This window comes from Lepidochelys kempii, chromosome 1 (assembly GCF_965140285.1).
Source record: "Lepidochelys kempii isolate rLepKem1 chromosome 1, rLepKem1.hap1, whole genome shotgun sequence".
Taxonomy (NCBI): Eukaryota; Metazoa; Chordata; order Testudines; family Cheloniidae; genus Lepidochelys; species Lepidochelys kempii.
In genome coordinates, this window is record NC_136380.1 from 331165315 (window position 1) to 331182453 (window position 17139).

Genomic DNA, 17139 nt, shown 5'->3' on the forward strand with positions numbered 1-17139 from the left:
AACAAAATTAGCTCTGATATTCCACAATGGAGAGAGGAGGAACTGCAATCAGCATGTAAGGCCCACACCAGGGAGCCCATACCACTAAACATTAATACATGTCCCCAGCCTCTTTCCATTCACTGGGTTTTGGAACCCATGACCCATGCCTAGTAAGTGCTGCTTCGTTGATGGTGAGTACCTCCATCATAACAAAAGACCAAGTACAGTTTCACTGTCCTTGAGTCACATAATCAGGATAATAACAGTTTATTCCTGCCCCAATAACAGAGAAACTGGGGCTCCTACAGCAGCCAAAGTGACCATGTAGGCAGGGTGGCTGTGCCTATGCAAATGAGATCAGCCCCTGAAGTTCTTATCCACAACCCACCATGACTTGTCACCAGATGTCAGGGTAGAGCTCATCCTGACTCTGCTTACATCTAACTTAGTGAAATTTCCCCCATCAGAGTTACTAGCACTGATCTTGCATCAGGAACTACTAGTGGATTTCAAAGAGACTCCACAGGAGGGGCAGAGGGTTGTAGCCGGGGATTAGTCGAGGGTGCAAAGTGCACCTGTCACACATAACAAGTTCTTTATTCAGGCAACTACGTAGAGTTCACTGAGAAGATGAAACCGGTGAAGAACACACAGAAATGTATGTGCTTTTGTTAATACAGACAAATATAATTGAAATGATAGAAAAATCAATATAAATAAATAAAAGGATAAGATAAGGAGAGTAAAGTGGTTTCCTGTGTAACCCTTCTGCCAGGTGGAGCCAGCAGCAGCCAGGGCCAGGTTCAATATCTCGGAGTTCCTTTCCATTGATCCAACAGAGCCAAATCGCACCTGGAGCTGCAGCTAGCGAGAGATGTTAAGAGTAACAAGAAGGGTTTCTTCAGGTATGTTGGCAACAAGAAGAAAGCCAAGGAAAGTGTGGGCCCCTTAATGAATGAGGGAGGCAACCTAGTGACAGAGGATGTGGAAAAAGCTAATGTACTCAATGCTTTTTTTGCCTCTGTCTTCACGAACAAGGTCAGCTCCCAGACTGCTGCGCTGGGCATCACAACATGGGGAATAGATGGCCAGCCCTCTGTGGAGAAAGAGGTGGTTAGGGACTATTTAGAAAAGCTGGACGTGCACAAGTCCATGGGGCCGGACGAGTTGCATCCTGTCAAGGTTCCTCCCCCACTCTGAACTCTAGGGTACAGATGTGAGGACCTGCATGAAAAACCTCCTAAGCTTATCTTTACCAGCTTAGGTCAAAACTTCCCCAAGGTACAAAATATTACCCCCGTTATCCTTGGACTGGCCGCTACCACCACCAAACTAATACTGGTTACTGGGGAAGAGCTGTTTGGACGCGTCCTTCCCCCCAAAATACTTCCCAAAACCTTGTACCCCACTTCCTGGACAAGGTTTGGTAAAAAGCCTCACCAATTTGCCTAGGTGACTACAGACCCAGACCCTTGGATCTTAAGAACAATGAACAATCCTCCCAACACTTGCACCCCCCCTTTCCTGGGAAATGTTGGATAAAAAGCCTCACCAATTTGCATAGGTGACCACAGACCCAAACCCTTGGATCTGAGAACAATGAAAAAGCATTCAGTGTTTTACAAGAAGACTTTTAATAAAAAATAGAAGTCAATAGAAATAAAGAAATCCCCCCTGTAAAATCAGGATGGTAGATATCTTACAGGGTAATTAGATTCAAAAACATAGAGAACCCCTCTAGGCAAAACCTTAAGTTACAAAAAAGATACACAGACAGAAATAGTTATTCTATTCAGCACAATTCTTTTCTCAGCCATTTAAAGAAATCATAATCTAACACATACCTAGCTAGATTACTTACTAAAAGTTCTAAGACTCCATTCCTGTTCTGTCCCCGGCCAAGACGACTACAGACAGACACAGACCCTTTGTTTCTCTCCCTCCTCCCAGCTTTTGAAAGTATCTTGTCTCCTCATTGGTCATTTTGGTCAGGTGCCAGCGAGGTTACCTTTAGCTTCTTAACCCTTTACAGGTGAGAGGAGCTTTCCCCTGGCCAGGAGGGATTTCAAAGGGGTTTACCCTTCCCTTTATATTTATGACACATCCGAGAGTGCTAAAGGAACTGGCGGCTGTGATTGCAGAGCCATTGGCCATTATCTTTGAAAACTCGTGGCGAACGGGGGAAGTCCCGGATGACTGGAAAAAGGCTAATGTAGTGCCAATCCTTAAAAAAGGGAAGAAGGAGGATCCTTGGAACTACAGGCCAGTCAGCGTCACCTCAGTCCCCGGAAAAATCATGGAGCAGGTCCTCAAAGAATCAATCCTGAAGCAATTACATGAGAGGAAAGTGATCAGGAACAGTCAGCATGGATTCACCAAGGGAAGGTCATGCCTGACTAATCTAATCGCCTTCTATGATGAGATAACTGGTTCTGTGGATGAAGGGAAAGCAGTGGATGTATTGTATCTTGACTTTAGCAAAGCTTTTGACACGGTCTCCCACAGTATTCTTGTCAGCAAGTTAAAGAAGTACGGGCTGGATGAATGCACTATAAGGTGGGTAGAATGTTGGCTAGATTGTCGGGCTCAACGGATAGTGATCAATGGCTCCATGTCTAGTTGGCAGCCGGTGTCAAGTGGAGTGCCCCAGGGGTCGGTCCTGGGGCCGGTTTTGTTCAATATCTTCATAAATGATCTGGAGGATGGTGTGGATTGCACTCTCAGCAAATTTGCAGATGATACTAAACTGGGAGGAGTGGTAGATACGTTGGAGGGCAGGGATAGGATACAGAGGGACCTAGACAAATTGGAGGATTGGGCCAAAAGAAATCTGATGAGGTTCAATAAGGATAAGTGCACGGTCCTGCACTTAGGACGGAAGAACCCAATGCACAGCTACAGACTAGGGACCGAATGGCTAGGCAGCAGTTCTGCGGAAAAGGACCTAGGGGTGACAGTGAACGAGAAGCTGGATATGAGTCAGCAGTGTGTCCTTGTTGCCAAGAAGGCCAATGGCATTTTGGGATGTATAAGTAGGAGCATAGCGAGCAGATCGAGGGACGTGATCATCCTCCTCTATTCGACATTGGTGAGGCCTCATCTGGAGTACTGTGTCCAGTTTTGGGCCCCACATTACAAGAAGGATGTGGATAAATTGGAAAGAGTCCAGCGAAGGGCAACAAAAATGATTAGGGGTCTGGAACACATGACTTTTGAGGAGAGGCTGAGGGAACTGGGATTGTTTAGTCTGCGGAAGAGAAGAATGAGGGGGGATTTGATAGCTGCTTTCAACTACCTGAGAGGTGGATCCAGAGAGGATGGTTCTAGACTATTCTCAGTGGTGGAAGAGGACAGGACAAGGAGTAATGGTCTCAAGTTGCAGTGGGGGAGGTTTAGGTTGGATATTAGGAAAAACTTTTTCACTAGGAGGGTGGTGAAACACTGGAATGCGTTGCCTACGGAGGTGGTGGAATCTCCTTCCTTAGAAGTTTTTAAGTTCAGGCTTGACAAAGCTCTGGCTGGGATGATTTAATTGGGGATGGGTCCTGCTTTTGAGCAGGGAGTTGGACTAGATGACCTCCTGAGGTGCCTTCCAACCCTGATATTCTATGATTCTATGATTCAACACAGAATTGGCTCGAGCCACCACGCAGTAACCTGGGAAATTTACACATTACCCTGGGCACCTCTTCACATGCCCGACCCTTCTATGCACCCCACTCACTGACCCTCGTCAGTGCAGACCAGAGTTCAGAGGTGCATCTGCAGAGTTCACCTCCCACCCTGGGCGGGGGGGTAAGAGGTATCTTACTCGCTCATCATGCCTTTCTGCCACCACCCTGCTGGCCATTTGTCTCCGGCCGCTCCTGCCAGCTCGCTGCTCCTGCTGGCCAGTCTCTTAGTGATTTTAGCTCTGTGCAGGCTGGGCAGAAACAAAATCCTTCCACAAGTGTTTTCAGCTCTGGGTAGCAACACAGTCTCACCACAACAGGCTTCCGCTTTCAATGAGCCATTTAACATAACAAAAGCAGCTCCTAATAAAACCTATGCAGCTCTATTCTTTGAACAGTTGGGAGAAACAGTTTGAGCCAGTCTTACAGAAGACCATCATTGGGGGTGTGCAGAAGAGATCTCTCTCTCCCCTCTTACTTTCACAGGCCTCTGACATTTGAGCCCTTATCTTATGGATGCTCTTTAAACTGAAAGTGACTCCCACCTTTGGGACAGGTTAAGCACAGTCCTTCTTTTCTATATTCCCACAGTAATTACAAACATTGATTACCATCTTTCACTACCCCTGCATTCAGTTCTAACATAATTTGTGACCCAACACCAGCCAAGTTGATTACAATGAGCAAAACACCGCTCCATCTGCTGAATATCTAGCAAATCTAAGCAAAGGAGGAGCAAACTGTATTTACATAAATACATACCATGGGTCTCTTCCCCCCTCCCAGCTAGCTGACAGGGAAGCATTCATTCAGACCCTGCTTACACCTGCTTTGTCCATACTTACCTTCTTACATTGTGCACACTCACAATCTTATGGAGACCATTAGGAACAAAGATGGAAGGAACAGTCAGTGGAGCACCCCACAAGAGGAAGGCACTGGGCTAGGCTTCCTAACCAGTTGCCCCATATCGCCATCCTGGTGTCCCCATCTTGGGCTGGGTTTATCACCCTTTTATATACCTTTTTCTATTTAACCCTCGTACATCCAGGACCACATCTGATTAAGTCTCAGCCCTATTTTGGTTTGGAATTCTGGAAGACCAATTTTAGGGTTCTGGTTGTCCATATTGGTATTCCGGTTGAACATAATCGCATTTCTGACCATTAACCCAACCATTTGTGTCAGTCCCTTTCTCAATAGTTTTGGTACATTAGTGCGGTTATCTCTTATTGGAAAAAGCCCCTAAGAGTCTACCATATGTTTGGGGCTTACCTATTTAGTGCACAACGAATTGCTAAACTATCACAAAATACATATTGCTAAATTTTATAATCTTAGGTCAGGCACATATCATTTCATAACCCTCGGTCAAGAACATAATATTCATGCTAACTTATACAAACAACCAAATTCTACTAGGTCTCACTCTAAACCCTGAACGCTTAATGCTTAAAACCGAAAGCCAACCCTATTTTTAATATATTGAATTTTGTTCTTCTACTTGCTGTTACAGCTTCAATAACTTCCATTATTATTTCTATAAACATTCTTATCAGATAGATTATAATCTACCCCAAGGTATAGACCCTTCAAGATTAGGTCAGGAGTCAAAGGTCAACAGGACCCAGGACAGGATCAGGCCTTATAGTTAGATACAACACTCACCCAATGGAAAGACCTCCATTAATATGAGTGGATGTTGGTAATGAATTATGTTATTTACTAGATGGGATTGTTTTGCTAGAATTTTACCATCCCACATTTGAAAAACCAGATATCAGTTCTATACCTTTCCTGGAATTTCATAGTAAAGTTAAAGAAACATGTTGCTAAAATACCCAGTCTTACAATATAGACTGGTGAAGGTACTCACTGAAAGATCACTCAGAAGTAGGTTTCTAATTAGCTGCACCCAGGAAGATTATATTTATAGCATCAAATACTGAGGTCCTTACTCAGTAATTACTCTGGCAACACTCTCATTAACTTCCAAGGGGCTTCTAAGATTTGGCCCATAGGTCAGAAAAATAAATATTGCTGACCAGTGGCTAAGCAACTACAGTGAAAAATCACCTGATTTTAACTGGGGACTTGTTTTCTCTAATGTCAGTGTTAGTAATTAATAATGAGATGGATATTAATGATATTTTAAAACAATGTGCTTGATGTACAAAAAGGTGGGGCAAACACACAAATGTTGAGCAGAGCTGGCAATTTTATATAACCTTGCTTTAATCCTAAATGTATCCATTACAAGATTTAGCATGAGCAAGGAGACAATAAATCACTTATCAATAGCATTATCTTTGTTAGAGCTGCTGTACAGGAACCTCATGAGTCTAAAATACTAATTCACTGCAATGAAGGCCAATGTGTATCATTGTCATTTCTAAAATAAGGTTTGTACAACTTTTCTTCTTCTCGCTATTGATTCTCATACTCCTTCCTTCATCTGCTCAAAGTGGTGGTAGTACCTGGTCATCTGACCAAATAGGTACAGCTGTTTCACAGACGGAGCGTGATACCATCTAAAAGGGAGAGAAATTCTTCTGGACTGGCTGTCTGGAGAACTTGGATCTAGTTCAGGGGTTCCCAAACGTGGACACTTTGTTTACTTGAGCGTCCACAGGTACAGCCGCTTGTAGCTCCCAGTGGCCGTGGTTCACCACTGCGAGCTGCAAGCAGCCATACCTGCAGATGCTCAGGTAAACAAAGCATCTTGCGGCCTGCCAGGGGCTTACCCTGAACAAGCCGTGAACCAAGTTTGGGAACCCCTGATCTAGTCCCTGCTCTGCCACGACTTCAGGAGTGACGTTGGACAAGTTATTTAACATCTTTGTGCATCAGTTTTGGGAGTAGTGATAGTTACCTACCTCATTGAGGTCATTAATGTTTCTAAAGTACTTTGAAATCTTTGGCTTGGAAGTTCAAATTATTCTCTACTTATAAGAGTCAGCCAGTGAGAGATGCATTCCCAGCAAGATAGCATGGTCTCTGACTAACCCCCACTTTACTAATGGATTGCACAAACTATATTCAGGAATTACTTTGTCTGCCACTGAATGCAGCCACCGCTGAAGCAGGAGTGAGCATGTCTAGACTGGTTTCAGAGTAACAGCCGTGTTAGTCTGTATTCACAAAAAGAAAAGGAGTACTTGTGGCAACTTAGAGACTAACCAATTTATCTGAGCATGAGCTTTCGTGAGCTACAGCTCACTTCACGAAAGCTCATGCTCAAATAAATTGGTTAGTCTCTAAGGTGCCACAAGTACTCCTTTTCTTCATGTCTAGACTGGAAGCTAGCGAATCAGATGCTCCACTGTGTCAGAGTGGCAGCCTTGGGGGCCCAAAGGGAATTATTTCTTGTCAGTCTGCCATGGGGAGCAGATGGCGGTGTGAGAATATGCAAGATATTCTGAGTGGCAGCAGGTATAGAAAAGGCTCAAAGGTACTAGGAGAGGGCTGGGCCTTCTGGGAATCCACTGGAGCTTGGGGGAAACAATGAGTTTGGAAGGTTCTGAAGTTCCCTTTAGGGGAATAACAACTTGACATTTGCAGTACTAGGTAGAGGGAGGACTAAGGCAAGTTGGAACTCTGATATTACTGCCATGAGAGAATGATTAGTGGCAGTAAGCCAGGTGGTGCAGCCTGCAGAAAAGGAGTGTTCTCTTCCATCTTTTCATCACCCACCAATCACCCTCCTTCCCCTTCTTTCTTCCCTTCTCCTCAATCTCCCTCCCCATCCTTCTCCTCTGCAGAATCCACTCCCTGCTCCCCATCCATCTTCACCTTTGACCACCAGCTCTCCCAGCTCCTGATCCCATACCAACATTACCCACACATGCATCTTAAATCTTACTCTATTTCCAGGTCTTCCAAGATCTTCAAGATCAACCACAACTAATGGGGTTCCATCCAGGACTGGGCCATGAGCTGTACCTAAGGGACAAAAAGTTGGGATGCAATGCAGGATAGGTCAGAGCCCTTCTCAACCCCAGCTAATGCTGTGGAGGGATGAATGATTTCTTATCTCTGATGCTTTCTACCATATATTTATGGGGTTTTCTTTTGTCTTGTGATATTTTGCTGCTGTTTTTTCCCAGACATTGCTGTTCCCTTTAGCTGGCAGGACTGATTTGTAGCACAGAATTGGTTATGCTGTTGATTATCAGCACCCATACTCCATGGCCCTGATTTGAGCTTCATCTGGGTCTCCCAGGGAAGAGGGGTAATTAATAACGTCTGTGTCTGTTCTAACATGAACTAGTTGGGATTTTTTTGACAGAACATTTTTTTCTTTGGAAAATGCCAATTTGTCAAAAAGGTTTCTCCAGTCCAGGTTAGAATTTCAGAGAAACCTGCCCCAGAGTGGCCAATAGTCTGGTGGTTCGGGCACATCCCTGGGCTGTAGCAAACCCAGGTTCAACCTCCTGCTCTTCCTGAGTTGCAGCTAGTACTTAATATCCTGTATCCCAGGTGAGTATCCTCACTACAGGGCTGCAGAGCCAATCTCTTCTATTGGAGCTGGTCCATTTTGTATAAATAATTAAATATTCATTAGGCCAGAGAGAGCGCACATTGACTCTGTAGGCCAGGGGCTAAGGCACTCATGTGGGAAACCCAGGCTCAAGACCGTGTTCCAAATCAGGTAGAGGAGGGACTTCAACCTGCATCTTCCACGTCCCAGGTTAGTGGTCTAACTTCCCTTTTGTTTTGTCATTAACATTTTCAAAAGGCCTCATTTTCATTCTGACGTGAAATGAAAACGAAGGTCTTCCCCTCAAACTTTTTCACATGACAGAATTATTGTTTTCTAGCCAGCCCTGGTTCTAACTTGCACCTCTCTGTCCATGACCACAAAGAACTGGTCTAGCAGCCTGGAATACCTGGATTGTATAGGGGTATCTGTCTTTGCCCAGCCCTGTTCCCGGTTTCTGGCTCTACACTACCTACAGGTTACCATATGGCTGGTTAAGCCAGTGTACTGGCTGCTTTGTGCCACTGGAGTGACCCCCAGGAGTGCACTGATATTATGGTGGAGGGTGCTATCGAGGTGCAGATTATAGAGAAGGCATATCTTAGTGAACAAACATTTTTATATAAGGGATCTTTTCTGCTTGGAGCCTCAGATTGGAATATGCCTAGTGGACAGGCTTTGTTGATTCTGTTGAGTGAGTTTGCAGTTCTTGTTTGCACTTAATTGTCTTGCTAATTTATTCATTTTCATTTGTCGGTTTCTTGTTTTTTGTATTTGGTTATTAATTGTAAGGTTTTGTGGTTCAGCTGTATTATAATAAAAGAGAAGCTCTGGAGTGGAAAGCAGAAGCTGTTTGATAGTGCACAGCAACAGTGTATAACAGCTGAGGATGGGAAAACTTGGGTAGGCAAAATATAATTTCCCTATTTCAGTTAGTACATTAGGGTTGTAGCAACCATAGTTTTATAAAAAGTGCCATAGAATCTGTAACAGCACTTACTGACCCATGGATTTATAGATCTAAAAGATGGCACCCCCTGTAACTGTCTGTTAGCACTGGGCTGGGGCCTGGGTTTAGTTCTGGCTCCAACAGAAGAACATAACTAACTTGAAATTTCCCTTGAGGTTTCTCATCCAAGCACTGACCTGGCAAGACTCTGACTGGCTTATGAGATCTGACCAGATCACAGCTTGTCCTGGTTTACTTTCACTTCACACACACACAGTACAGTCATTTAAGTAACTGAACTAGTTGCAAATTATTGGTTCTGCAATTTCATGCATCTGTGAAAATGTATTACAGTACAATTCCCTGCATTTGCGCTAATGAAAAAGTTTGGCAGTTTCTCTAGTAAGTCTTATGAGGGCGAAGATTGAGAGGGATCACTGTAATTGTTTCAAATTAGAATAATACATTTGATTTTTATCAAATTAAAATGAATAAAATTCTCCATAGTGATTTGATTTTGTACTGGTCAATGTCCAGCATGGCGCATAGTTCTAGCAAGCTGTTGGAATTTTGAAAATTACTATTCTCAGTAGGTTATAGAGAAATATTTTCAAAAGCATTTTCTCAAGCAAGCTGGAACTGTCTAAGTAAAAATATAGATTTACATCTTGGTACATGTCTTGAGAAATTTGAGTCTGAGGGGATTGTTATAATCTGCTGGAGAATCTCAGGCAGTAGGTGTGTAAATGCAATCTAATTGAAGTATAATAGGCAAGTTTAATGAATATTTGTGCTGCTAATCAGGCTCTTAAGTTTTGATTTATGTCAAAGGGTATTGTGTGGCCCCAAAAGTGCACCTGTAGTCAGCAAAGGGATAGGGGCCATGTCATACTAATGGTGTACATAGTTACAAAACTGTGATGCCTTTGTTTTCCATGGTTTCAAAGCAGCAGCCATGTTAGTCTGTATTTGCAAAAAGAAAAGGAGTACTTTTGGCACCTTAGAGACTAATAAATTTATTTGCGCATAAGCTTTTGTGAGCATCTGATGAAGTGAGCTGTAGCTCACGAAAGCTTATGCTCAAATAAATTTGTTAGTCTCTAAGGTGCCAAAAGTACTCCTTTTCTTTTTGTTTTCCATGTACTTCACTTTTACATTTCTAAGAACTACATCTGTTTGCCAAGATGGCAGCCATGTTGTTCTCAAAGTTTCTCCATGCAGGTGCAGAGGTGCAGATGCATATACACTGGGCTCACCATACAAGTCTGACTTTCTACTTTTACTTACGCTAAACTGGAAGTCATTTTACAGTGAAAGTATATGGTTATTCTTTGTATCTGGAAAACAAAACACTCTTCTGCACAGATCAGGCCAGAAGGGTCTGAGAAATATGAAGAGTTAGGCTAAAACTGTCCTTGTGAAATTCAGATGCATCATACTCTCCAATAGCGCGTCTCAAGTTATCCAGTGGAGTAGGATGCACAGCCAGAAAACTCATTGTTACGAGAACCATCGGGGACCCTGCATTAGTGCATGTCCCTAATCCTGGATCTGTATGCAGGGCATAGATGGTCAGGCAGCGGAAGGCTTTCTGCTGAGCAGACTGCTCAGCACTAGTAAATGCTGATTTTGCTCCTGTGTTCTCCTATTTTTATGGAAGCACAGAAATGGAGCAGTTTGAGAACAGCAGCAGATTTACACACCTGGATTTTGCACCACGGGCTGCCATCTGTAAGCTGGATCCTGTCAATCCACATGGAGGTTGGTGAACCACAGGAAACAGCCACATCCGAGGGCTCTCAGGCATCTCCAGTACCAGCAGAATAGCTTTTCCATGTTGTACTGCCATTGGCCAAGAAATTGCTGTAGTTCTTTTAGTTGCTTTTGCAGGGAGCTGTGACAAGCAGCAAGAAAGTATGCTGTCTTCCTTAATCACGCTGACTTTTAACTCTCTTCTAAGGTGCAGAATTGCTCCATGGGAATTGGGCACATGTGTTTGGGCTGAGATTCCTGAAAGATAGGATTGCCTGCATGCTGTTTGTGACCACCTCTGACCAAGGATTAGTATATACAAGGCAAATAAACAAATTACACAGAGAAAATATCCACACTCCATGCACTTGATATCTCCTTGAACAATAAACTGACCTTCAAGGCTCTGAAATCTGCTGCCATTTGATATGAGGCAACACTGTAATAGATTGATTCATTATAATGTTTGTCAGGGATGATAGGTAGATAGATAGATAGATAGATGTCATGGAAATGCCTGTAGATAATTCTTTAGTCAACTCCTGTTCTTATCTTTTCTTTCTCTAGTGGACTTTCATTTTCACCATAGAACTTTTGCTTTACAGTCATCAGTTATTATATTAAAAGACTGTATCCTGTGATCATTTAATCAGTAAGGGAGACAGCAATGCCTGAAGAAGAGGATCTGCATGTAGTTGACTGATTTGTATTGGGCCAAACAGGAAACCTAACCTAGACAATATGTTTAAAGCATGAGCTAGTTCCAGGATTTCCCCCTCCCGACACCCCCACAGCTCTAACTGCTATAAATCTTTGTAATTTGCCTTACATACAGAATCAGCCACACATAATTCTTTCATTAATTACATCTCAGATATAAATATTTCAATGAAAAATATAGAGGAGGGAAAAATAATTTTGCAAGAAAACAAGCTTACTACTGTTTTTCTTTGTGAGATTTATGAGACAGCAGACCCTCTTGAATGGCTTTCTAACCAAACATGCAATTGGTTGTTTGCCCAGAAGCCAACATAAAATAGCTATCAAATATCTACCACAAATTAGTACATTGTTCAATTTTCATTCTAAGTCCCTGACAGTCTGGATCAAGCAGCTCAGTAACTATTAATATCATTTGTGGTTTGCCAATGCAAACCAGAGAGATACAGCTAGATGACTCTTTCTGCTCTACACAGAAGTTTGATTTGTTTACAGCCTTAAGGCAGATGGAACTGGGCAATAGCTAATCCCCTTTCTGAGATTAGGGATGTACAGAAGATATTATCCTCTGAAAATATATTGAGTTAATTTGCAAATAACAGCCCAAACACTGCAAGATTTATTTTCTAAAGCTTATTGTTTGAAACACATCCAGTCCCTTTAAAACTACAAACCCTGTGCAGTGCCACTTACTGGCCTTTGACATAGCAATATGTAGTAGCGAACACTAGAGTCATGTAGATTTAATAGACCACATACCTTCTTAGGCGATGTATCAAATTTTGCTATTGAGAATTATATTATATGGATACCCCCTTACAAATAATGAAAAGCAGCCCCAAAAAGTTCGGTTACAGCAGTCTTGCCTCGCTAATATGGTCCATCAGATTAATGTGACAGGGTGGTACAGCCTTGGCACTGAATCTCAGATAAAATAAAAGTAGGTTGCCTGGAGTTCAGAAATGAGCATTGCTATGATTCACGTAAGATGGTGAGTTGCTATTTTCCTTTATCATTATAAACCTGATGGATGGTTTAGCTGGCAATTGCATATGGTGGGCGAGGGACTGTGTTCCAAAATAATTCAGGCAGCGTTCAGAGGCATGGAGGTTCTTGCTTGCACCACTCTTGCTGCAGACCCAGGAAAGAGTACAGGCAAGCAATCTGGGCATCACGGTCACTGACTTTAGCAGTATGTTATCAAACATGAAATAAACTGTGAAGATAACGTCCACTTTCATCAACGCTTTTCAAAAATAGGAGAATGCTTTTAAAAATATTTCCATTTAACCTACATAGAATAGCAATACATTAAATGGCCAGATTGCCAGAGATGCTGGGCAATCTAACTCCAACTAAAGTCAATAGGAACTGCAGGTGATCATTACCTTTGAAAGCCAGGCCTCTAATGCTCAATAAGACCAACTAACTCCCAAGTAGTTCACTATGCAGAAAAAAACCCATGCATGGAACTGGAAACTCCAAAGGTTCCCTTCACAGCCTGGGATGGTGGGGTGAATCCTCTCCACACACACAAAGAATTAAAAGTGACCAACCCCAGAGTGCTCCCATTGACCTCAGTGGGAACATAATCAGTCCTTGCAGATGCAGCATAGAGAAAACTTCCCTTCTCATTCACAGATGTGGTACCTTCCAGGTGTCATAATTATAAAGGGAAGGGTAAACCCCTTTAAAATCCCTCCTGGCCAGAGGCAAAATCCTCTCACCTGTAAAGGGTTAAGAAGTTAAAGGTAACCTTGCTGGCACCTGACCAAAATGATCAATGAGGAGACAAGATACTTTCAAAAGCTGGGAGGAGGGAGAGAAACAAAGGGTCTGTGTCTGTCTGTATGCTGTTTTTGCCAGGGACAGAACAGGAATGGAGTCTTAGAACTTTTACTAAGTAATCTAGCTAGGTATGTGTTAGATCATGATTTCTTTAAATGGCTGAGAAAAGAACTGTGCTGAATAGAATGACTATCCCTGTCTGTGTGTCTTTTTAGTAACTTAAGGTTTTGCCTAGAGGGATTCTCTATGTTTTGAATCTAATTACCCTGTAAGGTATCTACCATCCTGATTTTACAGAGGTGATTCCTTTACTTCTAAAAGTCTTCTTGTAAGAAAACTGAATGCTTTTTCATTGTTCTAAGATCCAAGGGTTTGGGTCTGTGGTCACCTATGCAAATTGGTGAGGATTTTTACCAAACCTTCCCCAAGAAGTGGGGTGCAAGGGTTGGGAGGATTTTGGGGGGAAAGATGTGTCCAAACTATGTTTCCCAGTAAACCCAGATAAAGTTTGGTGGTGGCAGTGGAAATTCCAAGGGCAAAAGGTAAAATTAATTTGTACTTTGGGGAAGTTTTAACCTAAGCTGGTAAAAGTAAGCTTAGGAGGTTTTCATGCAGGTCCCCAAATCTCTATCCTAGAGTTTAGAGTGGGGTAGGAACCTTGACACCAGGTCAGGACTCAGTTCTGTCGGCAGGGCACTATGGGGCAGTTTGCAGGGCTGTAGCCAGCCTGTAGAAGAATAAAGAACTCATTTAAAAAAATAATAAGAGATAATGAATTATGTGTATTACTGAGAAGGATACACATATACACACATTTCATTTGCTTATTTTATTTCTCTTTAAATTTTGCCAGGCCTACAGATGCCATCAGAGTATTGCTTTGTATAGTATCAATCTGAAAGTATTTTTAATAAATGTCTTTGAGCAGTGGAATACTCATAAAGTTTTGAGTCGTGGTCTAGGAAACGCACTGGCGTGACCTACTTGTAATAGTGCTGGTCACCCATCTTTTCGCTTTAAATCAGTTTGTCATTTTTTAAAAGCTTCTCTGTCAGACTCTGAAAGCACAATGAAGGCAACCGAATCTCACCCACCCACTCCTCTCTCTGGATGTTTGAGCTATCTCACCCACCCACTCCTCTCAGCGATGTTTGAGCTATTGAAGTCCTCAAATCATGGTTTAAAGACTTCAAGGTGCAGAGAATCCTCCAGCAAGTGACCCATGCCCCATGCTGCAGAGGAAGGCGAAAACCCCCCAGGGCCTCTTCCAATCTGCCCTGGAGGAAAATTCCTTCCCGACCCCAATATGGTGATCAGCTGAACCCTGAGCATGTGGGCAAGACTCACCAGCCAGATACCCAGGAAAGAATTCTCTGTAGTAACTCAGATCCCACCCTATCTAACATAGTCTTTAGAGCTAGGACCTTTTTATGTAGAGAAAATCTGCTATGGTTGCAGGACTGATTCTTGTCCATCCTAGGTCTTGGACAGATACAATTTTGGGGGGAAATTCGACATTTGAGCAGGAGAAGGATTTCTTTGGCAAGATGATTACCCTCTTGCCCGTAATGATGCTGTTTGAAACTACTCAGAGGAGCTGAATGTTAGATAAGTTCTAGGAGGATGGAAAAAAGTGATCAAAGGTTCATGATAAATAAATGTATCAGTTGGCTGTGCAATTTATTACATGGATAATCTTTGTTAGCTGCAGCCCTCTTACAGATACAGAATTTTGTGAGCAAAGATGTAAGTAAAGAGACAAATGCTAATGCTCTCTACATCCTAATCCTCTCTCCTGCTCATGTCACTCAGTGTTGATACCACTTCAGATAATTCACATCACCTGATATGAATAAAAGTTTTGAGTGAATTTTAATTGTTCAATGAATATGCTTCTTAATACAGCACTTATATGCTGGATACATCTTAACATTCTCCTTCCCAACAGCATGGGATAGATTGTCTCTAGCCCTTACTCAACTACATAGGAAGTAAGATTTCCCACTAACTCTCCTGTGTGAGTAAGGGATATTCCCTGATGCTCCCCACGCAAATAAGTGGGCAAAGAGGAGTGGGCAAAGTCTTGGCTGGGCCTCTTCTATTTGCCTGCCAAAGTAGCTGGCCAGGTGCTTGGAGGGTGGAAAGTAAGCTGGATCCTGCAAAGGTCTGAAGTAGCACACTCCCCTTGACAACAAAGGAGGAGCAAGAGAGAAATGGTGTCCTTTTGAGTCTATGTCTACACTTAAAATGCCACAGCTGCAGAGTGTAGCCACTACAGTGACAGGAGCCACTGCAGTAACATAACTGCAGTTAATCCACCTCCCCAGGAGGCAGTAGCTAGGTCGATGGAAGAATTATTCCATCGACCTAGTGCTGTCTACACCAGGGGTTAGGTTGGCTTAACTACATCTCTCAGGGGTGTGGCTTTTTCAGACCCCTGAGAGATGTAGCTAAGCCAATGCAGATTTTCTGTGTAGACCAGCCCACATGTCAGAGTTTGTTCTAGAGGCTCTTCTTGGGGCAGCATAGCTACACACTGCCTCTTACTCTGGGCTCTGTCTAGTGGCTCTGTCTGGACCTATATGAAAAGGAGAGAGAATGACGTTACAAAATAGACACAAAACTTTCCTCTTTCTTTTGGGTTTCCCAGTGAATCTGGGGCCTGATTCTCCATTGCCTTGCAGCATAATGTTCCCAGGTTGGAATATCTTGCTCATTAAGCCAGAGAGAATCCTTCACACCCTGCTTTGCAAGGGTGTGAGTGACTACACAAAGTGTAAGGTAGCAGGAAATTGGGCCCTTTCGGCTCATACTTTCCAAAACTCCAGATCTAATGTAGTTGTCCCTAGAATTGTGTCTCATCCGATTCAGCACTTTCAAAAAGACTGAGCAATGATCACTCACAGTATTGACAAACGTGTTTCGGAAAATCAAATCAATACTGGATTTAGTGACATTCAGTTACACATTTCATTTGTAAATTGGTCACTGCCGGTTTTATTTACCTTATTATGAAAGACTTCAGCTTTATAGAAAATCAATTCTCTGTCATTTAAATGTTTTCTTATAGCTGAGCTTGGTCTCCATTTATTTTCTGTAGTGCTCCTAGTATTAAGGAGGTATATTAGACATATCTGTCAAGAATTTATGGTTTTTTTGCTGTAGGGATTTTAGAGGTTTACTGAAATTATTGTTAAAATGAGTGTTTTCAACTTGTGTAATTTATGTATCCAGAGTGACAGATTAATAATAGCTGCCTATATAATATGAAACTCTAATAAAAATAAAAATTAACGTGTCAAAGTTGTCACATGCAAGAATTAGTTTGACGATTAGAAATAGACTCTGGGCCAACTTTTTCCTTTCAGTTATATTGGTGGAAATCCACATAGACTCATCTGAAATCAGTGGAATTGCTATGGATTTACATGGGGTAAATCAGAGAAGACTTTGGACCAAAGATGAATGGAATTTTGATTTAAATTTTGCAAAATCATACCAAAACAAGAGGTAACATTTTCCAAAGCACCAAAGTGACTTAGGAGCTTAATGGGACTTAGGTTCCTAAGGGCCAGATTTTTAAAATCTTTAAAAGACTTATCCTGCTAGTGGTAGCCGTGGAGTATCTAACTGCGCTTTGTTACAATAGACAGCAATAGAGAGCATTATAGTATTATAGCATGCTTATATAGAGAGTAAAAAGAAAAGGAGGACTTGTGGAACCTTAGAGACTAACTAATTTATTTGAGGATAAGCTTTTGTGAGCTACAGCTCACTTCATTGGATGCATTCAGTGG